This window comes from Solanum tuberosum, unplaced genomic scaffold (assembly GCF_000226075.1).
Source record: "Solanum tuberosum cultivar DM 1-3 516 R44 unplaced genomic scaffold, SolTub_3.0 scf00014, whole genome shotgun sequence".
NCBI lineage: Eukaryota > Viridiplantae > Streptophyta > Magnoliopsida > Solanales > Solanaceae > Solanum > Solanum tuberosum.
The window spans coordinates 2376676-2386149 of NW_006238939.1; positions in this window are offsets into that span (position 1 = coordinate 2376676).

Sequence of the window (9474 nt, forward strand, 5' to 3'; positions counted from 1 at the left end):
GAAAGAAACGCCCCAAGAAAACCTTCTCAAACATAGCCGAACTCGCAAGTGGTTCAACCTCAGTTCTATTCTTCCATTTATAAAACCATATTCTAGTGATACCCTTCGATTGGTATGCAACTAGTTCCACTCTTTCAGCATCAGCAACATGCATAGTCTCAAAATCTCTCTGAAGCTCCTCAATAAATTTCTTCGGATGCTCACCGACACTTGAACCACTGAAGCTTGGAGGATTCATCCTAAGAAATTAATGGATCCTGGACGTATCAGCCACATCCTGTCGAACCCCTCTTTGTTGCCCAACTTGGTTAGTCACCGCTTGACTCATCATTCAGATAGCTTCCCAAAATTCAGCATTAGTGACCTCTCCTTGGGGTTGCACTTCTGGTGCATTAGGTACCCCTTATTCCTCAATGTTCCTCCTAGTAGGACTACATCAGACAGTTCTTCGTGGAGGCATGATCTAAAAGATACGTGCAAGCACAAGTTAGAAAGAAACTTTTATAGAGATGAACTATATCGCACGAAATGAGTATGAAAGAAGTGAAGAAATTCATAAATCTTGCAGCCTCCTAATTATAGAAGTGGCGCGCTTTACACCGATAACTAGAACTCTACAGACTTGGATTCATAGACTCTCTAGGACCCTTGAACTTTGTGCTCTGATACCAAGTTTGTCATGCTCCGAGCCTACAACTTTGGCGGGACCGGCACTCGAGAACTATTGTTCGTCCCAAGGGAACCCTTGGCCTGGCTTACTTCTCAATGGAAGACTTTAACCATTAATAAAAGAAATCAAATGCAACTCTACTCAATTGTCTCAAAATAACTTAGAATGTTTTAGAAATAAATATTCAACTAGCCAAAGTGGCAAACCAAGTCTTAAAAAAACAACTGAAATGCAAAGACTAAAGAACTATAATTATCTGTCTATGAAGCCTCTAAAACTATGAAGGATGTTGGGACAAGACTCCCCATCATCTTAACAAACTAAAAATGCTAAAACAATGTAAAAAGGCATTCTCCGGAAAGCAAGGAGGCTCACCAACTGACTCTGAATGCTCAACTGGATCAACGAAGCGCTGGTTGCTAATCTTGGTTACCTGTACTGTATCATAAAACGATGTAGGCTAAATAGTATCAGTACATTGAATGTATAAGCATGCGAGGGAAACACTAAACATGACATAAGCTTGAACTGAATTCTGAAAGAAACACGTACCTCAGCTTTACTCAACTCATGGATACTCAACTCAATGCAGAAATAAACAACAGTAAAGATGCACTTTATATAAATCATTTAAACAGCAGGTAGAAACTCAATGTATTGAAAAAATTACAAAAACAACTCAATTTATATATAATAAAGTATAATATAGTCAAGTGGGAGTTTCTCTAACCGACAGCCATCACTATGACCTATGCGATGATACAATGTCTCTCCCACGCTGTCAGAACTATCCTATAACTTGCTAGCATATAGAACGCTTCAACTAAGTGGAACCACTTGTCTATGCTAAAGAGAATTAATAAATCATCTAAAAAGTATGAACCTTTCTACCCACGTTGGCTACATGGTTTATGGAGACTTTAAGTTATTATAAATTCGTCCCAATATCGGTGCTCAATAGTACTCCCAAAATATACTCAGGTCATATGTTTTAAAACATAACTCTTTCTGTGTGATTTGAAGTTATTACTCAAAAACTTTATCTCTTAAAAGATATGGAACTCAAAACTACTCATGAAAACTCATTTGGAAATCGGTGTTTACTGTTATCTAAATGTGAAAACATTCTCTCTTTGGGAATACTTAGTCCCCATACTTCATTTTTAACGAAATGAACTCGGCTCTACTCTTTTTCAAACTCAATGCTTAAGTCTTTAAAACAAGTTTAAACTGATTGTAAAAGACTTTGGAACGACTCTAAGAACTCTCTTGAGTTGACTCTTAGCTCTACCTTTAATTTGAATTATTGATTCAAGGGTTATGATCTCGTGTTATAGATGATCTCTCGATGTTAAAGCATACCTTAGAGTGTAGACTACAACTAAAAAGCATAGGTACGATTCGAGAGAATTCAAACGGAAATAAGTGGGAAAGGGTAAAGGACCTGGTGATCCTGGTGTACTGAGTGGCGCAGGGCGCCAGACCTCATACTACAGAACCTGGGTTGGGTCGCAATGAGTAGCACAGCGCCCCAGAGCCCAAACTACAAAAATCTTCCCATTGCGCTCACTGAGTGGCGTGATGCGCCAGCACCTTGCCCAGAAAACCCACAAATTTTCTTATTCATTTTTCAACCCTAAACCATCTAGATTCGATTGGTTCAACAATCAAGATCATAATAGAAACTTCAACAAAATCCATCAAGAACTCAATTACCCTACTTTAAAGAACGTAAATATGCTAAATTGAACATGAGTGGCGCGTGGGTGAACGAACCCAATGGTATGTGATCTCACATACGTCGTAGGGATTAACCCTTGGCGAAATCCGCAAGCGAAACTTAAGAACGCAACGAACTTTGGCTCTTTCTATTTTTTTCTACTCTTTGCTCTTCTCTCAAAACCATTGCGTAAATTTTGTGAAACGTAAACTAAACATAATCAGTTTAGACCCCAATTTAATTACTAAAATCGAATCAAGATAATTGGGTAATGAAAATACCAAAATACCCTTCAAAATTCGGGTGACTTTCCTTATTCAGATAACCCGACTTCAAACGGGGATATCTCCTTCATACGAACTCAAAAATTTGCAAGCTCAGTGGCATTGGAAAGACAATTCAAAGATATTTCATTTGATATATTGTAGCTCGCCTAGCTCATCCTGTGCTTAGAGTTATGGTCGTTTGAAGTTGACCCAAAACTCAAACATAGCATACCTTACCAAAATTTCCAAATTTAATTATTTCCAAAAACAGTTCTTTTCTATTTCTAGTTCTTTCAAATAGCAGGGTGTTACAAAAACAAAGCAAAACTACAAGAAAATATAAAAAATAAAATGAAATATCCAGGAGTGTAACAACAACACTTTTTTAAAACAGTTAGAAGAGGGAAGATTAAGAGACGTTGGTGGTGGCGGCAACGACATCATATTCAGCTAATGTGACTTCTCTGCAAAGTTCTGCTACATCGCATAAACAAAGAATCTCACATCAAACAAGTCATTAAGACACCCTTTCAAATTCATCTTCCAAACAAAGCATTTATATCCTTACTAAGCCTGCAATTTCACTCTCTTGAAATACTTGAATCTAATAGATATTCATAGTCTTCAACAATACCTTTATATGTAAACTTGTTGTATATGAATTTAACACAACTATAGATAAAATATGTTGGTTTAACCCCACAAATTTTGATTTTATACCATATATAAAAACTCAAAGCTCTTACCAGGTGCATGATATATTAATCATGATTTCAAATTAGTCAGACCCCAGGATAAATATCACACTCCGAATGAGAAACCAACAAAAAGAAGTATTCTAGTTCATAACAATAGGGATATATAACATCATAATCATATATGTATATGTTCTACCAGAGCATCTTTAACACTCACCAAATTTGAAAGTAATATTTGTATAGGTCAAGTACATAACTAAAAGAGTACTATATAATATAGCTTTAGTCTTGTAATAAGGTGATATATTTCTTCTATAATATTGTTTCTTCTATAATAAGCACTACAATATAACTTTATCCTTTGATTTTCTTCTAAACTTTGTTGGAAATTTTCTCAGCAAGGCTCTGAAGTATCTCCTTTGTTAATGGCTTCTCATAGCATTCATCGAGCCTAGCTTCCATAAATCCATTTCTTACTCCCAATGTTTCCACTCCAAACTTTTGAAGATATATTATATATGAATTTTGAGATATATCATCATTAGCCACAATAAGTACACTTTATTTTTTCACCTCGTTCAACTTTCTTTTACCCTTTGAAGATGAAGCACTTGAAGACATTTTTCTGCCAACAAAATTATTTAATTTAATTATACTTTATAATTTGCAATTAATAAAAATATAATTATTTAACATAGTTCTAATTAAATATGTAATATTGAATGAGAAAGTTTAGTAAGTATACTTGAAGAATAATTGAAAGAACATTATACTAGAAAAATGCTTTGATGCTTATTTAAATAGCAGTCTCGTGGTAAGTTTTCATAAATAAAATTTTCCAAATTTGCTATAGGAAATTGAATTAAATGAAATATGCTCAAATTTGTTGTGGAAAGTTTGAAAGAATAATTGGATCAATTTGATGTTATTGCATTAAAGATTTTTTTTTCCGTCTTTCTAAAGAGGAATTATTGAAAGAAAGTATTAATTTCTTGAATATATTTGACTTTTGACATTTTTAATTATTGTAGACCTTATTATACTATAAGTTATTTTTTTGACACGTGCGTGCGTTGTATGTGTATATCGAGTCATGTTGAAAAATTTCAAGATATTTTTTCTAATTTTGATTATACTTTATAATTTGCAATAAAAAAACATAATTATTTGTCATAGTTCTAATTATATATGCAATACTGAACGAGAAAGTTGAGTAAGTATACTTGAAGAATACTTGAAAGCACATTATACTAGAAAAATGCTTTGATGCTCATTTAAATAGGAGTCTCATGATAAGTTTTCATAAATAAAATTTGCCAAAATTTGCTATTGGAAATTGATAATAAGTAGCAAATTGAATTAAATGAAATATGCTCAAATTTGTTGTGGAAAGTTTGAAAGAGCAATTGGATCAATTTGATGTTATTGCATTAAAGATTCTTTTTTCCTCTTTCTAAAGAGGAATTATTGAAAGAAAGTATTAAAATTTCTTGAATATATTTGACTTTTGACATTTTTAATTATGGTATACCTTATTATATTATAAGTTACTTTTTTGACACGTGCATGCGTTGTACGTGTATATCGAGTCATGTTGAAAGATTTCAAGATCTTTTTTCTAATTTTGATTGTGGCCCCCCCACCCTCCTCCCTCCCATGGACGTACTCAAAATAAGTCGATGTCGAGGACCTGACCAAAGTAATTATTAATATCTTTTTTTAAAAACAATGTTTAATGCTTAGAGCGTCTTTTATTTCTAAATCAAATCTCTACATAGGCTGGCCTAAAATGACCCAACCCATTAAAATAAATTAAATATAGTAAAACTAAAAGAAAAGATAAAAAATAAAATTATTGAATATCTAGAAGTGTGACAACAACACCTTTTAAAAACAGTTACTAGAGGGAAGATTAAGAGACGTTGGTGGCGGTGGCAACGATATCATCTTCAACTAATCTGACTCCCCTGAAAAGTTCAGCTACCTCGCATAAACAAATAATCTCAGATCAAACAAGTCGTTAAAACACCATTTCAAATTCTTCCAAATAAAGTATTTATATCCTTACTAAGCTTTCAATTCCACTCTCTTGAAATACTTGAATGTAGTCTTGTGTCTTAATTTTTTTGCACAGATTATTGTTTGCATGCAGCAAAGATCGATCTTTTTAAGTCAAAAGTCATGTGGTCTGGATGATGCAAAGGAAACCTCAAATAAAATTATTTTTTCTTCTATAAATCTAAATTCGATGGATTGAAATTCAAAAGATTTTATACTACCATCAAAACTCAAATCCACAAAAATATTACTCATTATAATTTTTTTAGTACCCTTCTTAACTTTTTCATCTAATGGATATTTATTGTCTTCAACAATACCTTTATAAGTAAACTTGTGGTATATGAATTTAACACAACTATAGATAAAATATGTTGTTTTAACCCCACAAATTTTGATTTTATACCATCTTTAACAGCTCAAAGCTCTTATTAGGTGCATGATATATTAACTACTATTTCAAATTAGTTAGACCTCAAGATAGATATGCCACTCCGATTGAAAAACCAATAAAAAAAAGTATTCTAGTTCATAATAATAGGGATATATAGCATCATAATCATATATGTATCTTTAACACTCACCAAATTTGAAAGTAATATTTGTATAGGTCAAATACATAACTAAAGAAGTACTATATTATATAACTTAAGTCTTGTAATAAGGTTATATATTTCTTCAATATATTATTTCTTCTATAATAAGAACTATAATATAACTTTATCCTTTGATTTTCTTCTAAACTTTGTTAGAAATTTTCTCAACAAGGCTCTGAAGTATTTTCTTTGTTAATGGCTTCTCATAGCATTCATCAAACACAACTTCCATTAATTCTTTGTGATATTCTTCATTGTCATCTGGAGGTGTTATTCTCACAATCATCATAGTAATCCCCATCGATCGAAGAATTTTTGTTGCCTAGTAATAAAAAAACATTCAATAAAATAAAAACACATTTCACACATAGATAAATGTTATATTGTTTGGATTTTTCAGAAAATATGCACATGTGTTACACATGTATATCGACTCACGTCATATCATTAAAACAAACATTCGAGTAAACAATTACACATAAAATTAAGATTAAATTGTGATTAGTTAGGAATTAATTACCTCGATACCATCCATAAAAGGCATAATTGAGCTCATTTGGATTAAATCGAAACACATTCATGTTTTATCATGAATATTGAATTCCATTTAAATAGGAGTCTAATGGTAAGTTTTCAAATATGAAATTTGGCAAAATTTGCTATTGAAAAATTTATAATAGCAAATTGAATTAAATGAAGTAATGCTCAAATTTGTTGTGGAAAGTTGGATAGAGCAAATGGCTAAGAGTGTTTTTACCTCTTTCTAAAGAGGTATATTCTTGAATATATTGACTTTTGACATTTTAAAATTATTGTAGACCTTATTTTATTGTAAATTAGTTTTTTGTCATGTTTGTTGTACGTGTATATCGAATCATGTTGAAAAATTTCAAGAATTTTTTTCTGATTTTGGTTTTAAGTAAAAATTCCGTATCAAAACTACAATCAACTAGTTAAAGTTAAGTATAAATCTAGAACTGAAATCTCAAATCGGAGCTCGTAAAATGGAACCTGTTTTAGTAAAGAACATTTTAGTTCTCTAGGTTATTCGGATCTATAAATTGATACTTAACACCACTTAAGAATAAAAAAAAGTTTAATCCTTCAAAATGAACTTTCTGATGTGAAATCAAGTTAGTTAAACCTTAAGACAAATATGAGCCTCATGAAAAGTTTTGACAAATAAAATTTCCCAAAATTTACTAATGGAAAATTAATAATAGCAAATCGAATTAAATGAAATATGTTCAAATTTGTTGTTGAAAAGATAAACTAGATAAATTTGATGTTATTGTATTTAAGAGTTGATCTTTTTCCTCTTTCTAAAGAAGCATTGTTGAAGCAAAATATTTAAATTTCTTGAATATATTAAGTTTTGACATTTCTAATAATTGTAAGACCTTATTTTACGATTAATTAGTTTTTGATACGTGTGTTGCATGTGTATATCAAGTCAAGTTTGAAATATTTTCAAGCCTTTTTAAAATTTTAATTTTTGCCCCGACCCCTTTCCTTCTCCCTCCCCGTGGACGTACTCAAAATAAGTCGATGTCGAGGACCTGACCAAAGAAACTATTAAACTCTTTTTTACAAAAAAAAAAAGTTTGAGGCTTAGAGTGTCTTTTATTTCCAAATCAAATCTCTACATATGATGGCATAAAAAAAGCCAACCCATTAAAAGAAATAAAACAAAGAAAAGCTAAAAAAATGAAATATCTATAAGTGTGAACCACAAACCTTTTCTAAAACAGTTATCAGAGGGAAGATTAAAAGACGTCGGTGGCGGCGGCAACGACGTCATCTTCAGCTAATCTGACTCCTCTACAAAGTTCTTCTACCTCGCATAAACAAAGAATTTCACATCAAGCATGTCGTTAAGCTTTATGAGGTGACACTATTTCAAATTCATCTTCCAAATAAAGTATTTATATCCTAACTAAACCTTCAATTTCACTCTCTGAAATACTTGCTTCTAGTTTTGTGAGTTAATTTTCCTACCCAGTAACTAAACCTTTCCGGTAAGGCACAATAAGAACCTTTTCACACTACCGTTTATTTTCTATAAATTGAGGGATTTCCTCTCATTATAAGAGAACTAATTTTTCTGGACTTCTTGTACTACTACTAAATCTAGTATTGTAAGTGTACTTTACTGCCGTTGAGTGGTTCACTGACACCGTGGTTTTAGGTACCGATACACCGGTGAGTAAGATCATTCTATTTTGGGAGGATATATTCCATTAACCTCGGGTACTTGAGGGGAATAATTTCCTAAAGGGGACACTGTGCATTCAGTGGGCTCGATTTTCTTTCTTTGAGAAAAATATTTTTATATTGTTTCTAATCTGTTTTGATTCTATTTTCTCTCTTAGTTTTAATTTTCTAGTTCTGAAAATACTCTTTAAACTTTGTTGTTTCTTACCAAGTTTTTCAAAGTTTTGTTCTAAGTATCTTAGGAATACAAGATGAACAACAACACTAAGGTTGAACATGATGGGTGCTTACCATCTGAACAATTCCCTCTTATCGAAAAAATATTAAGTTTATTAATCCTTGATTAATCGCTTTATTTGAATTTTAATTCTTATGTTATTTGACTAAGCACATTAGACGTTCAATATGTGTTTTTGCTCCTTTAAGCTAACATATGTTAAAAATATGGCATAATTAGAAAAAAAGGTAACGAATAAGGCTTTTACAAGTCAGATTAGCGCTCAAAAGGAAGATAAAAGGATTGAAGTGTGATAGTTCAGCCAAGAGTGAACAAAAATACGCACTCATACACCCTGATAAAAAATAACTTTTGTTTTTTCACTTTTTGAATTGTTTTTAAAAAAAAAAATACATATTCTGTAAAATATTTGATATCCAGCAACTTAAAGAACCAAAATCACACATTTCGATTTATTGAAGATTTAGGGTGTGTTTGGTATGAAGGAAAATGGTTTCCTAGAAAATATTTTCTTGGAAAACAAGTGGATTTCTAACTTATTTTCTCATGTTTGGTTGGTGAAAAGAAAATAATTTTTAATGTTTAGTTGGTGAATGAAAAATATTTTTCAAGAAAACATATTTTATTTTTGGCTTAAGCGTAGAAAATACATTTTAGAAAAATAATTTATGATCCAAAAATATATCCCAATAATTGATTTAAGATCCGACCTTGGCTCGCGAACTAGGAGAAGACCCCAATGACCGTTATTCCAAAATCGGCCCTAAGATTTGACCCAGGATATTTTTTTCAAAAACCTTTTTTAAAAAAAAAATTGACGGGGTTGCATAAAGAGGGGGGTAGGGATGGGGGAGGCATAAAACAATAATATTTTTTAAATTTGAAATATTTTTGAAAAAATAATTTTTTTATGGGGGTGGCTTGGGGTGGGGGAGGCATAAACATGAAAATTTGAAAAAATTCCCAAAAGTAATTTTTTCTTAATTTTTTTTATGGGAATGGTCTGGGTGGGGG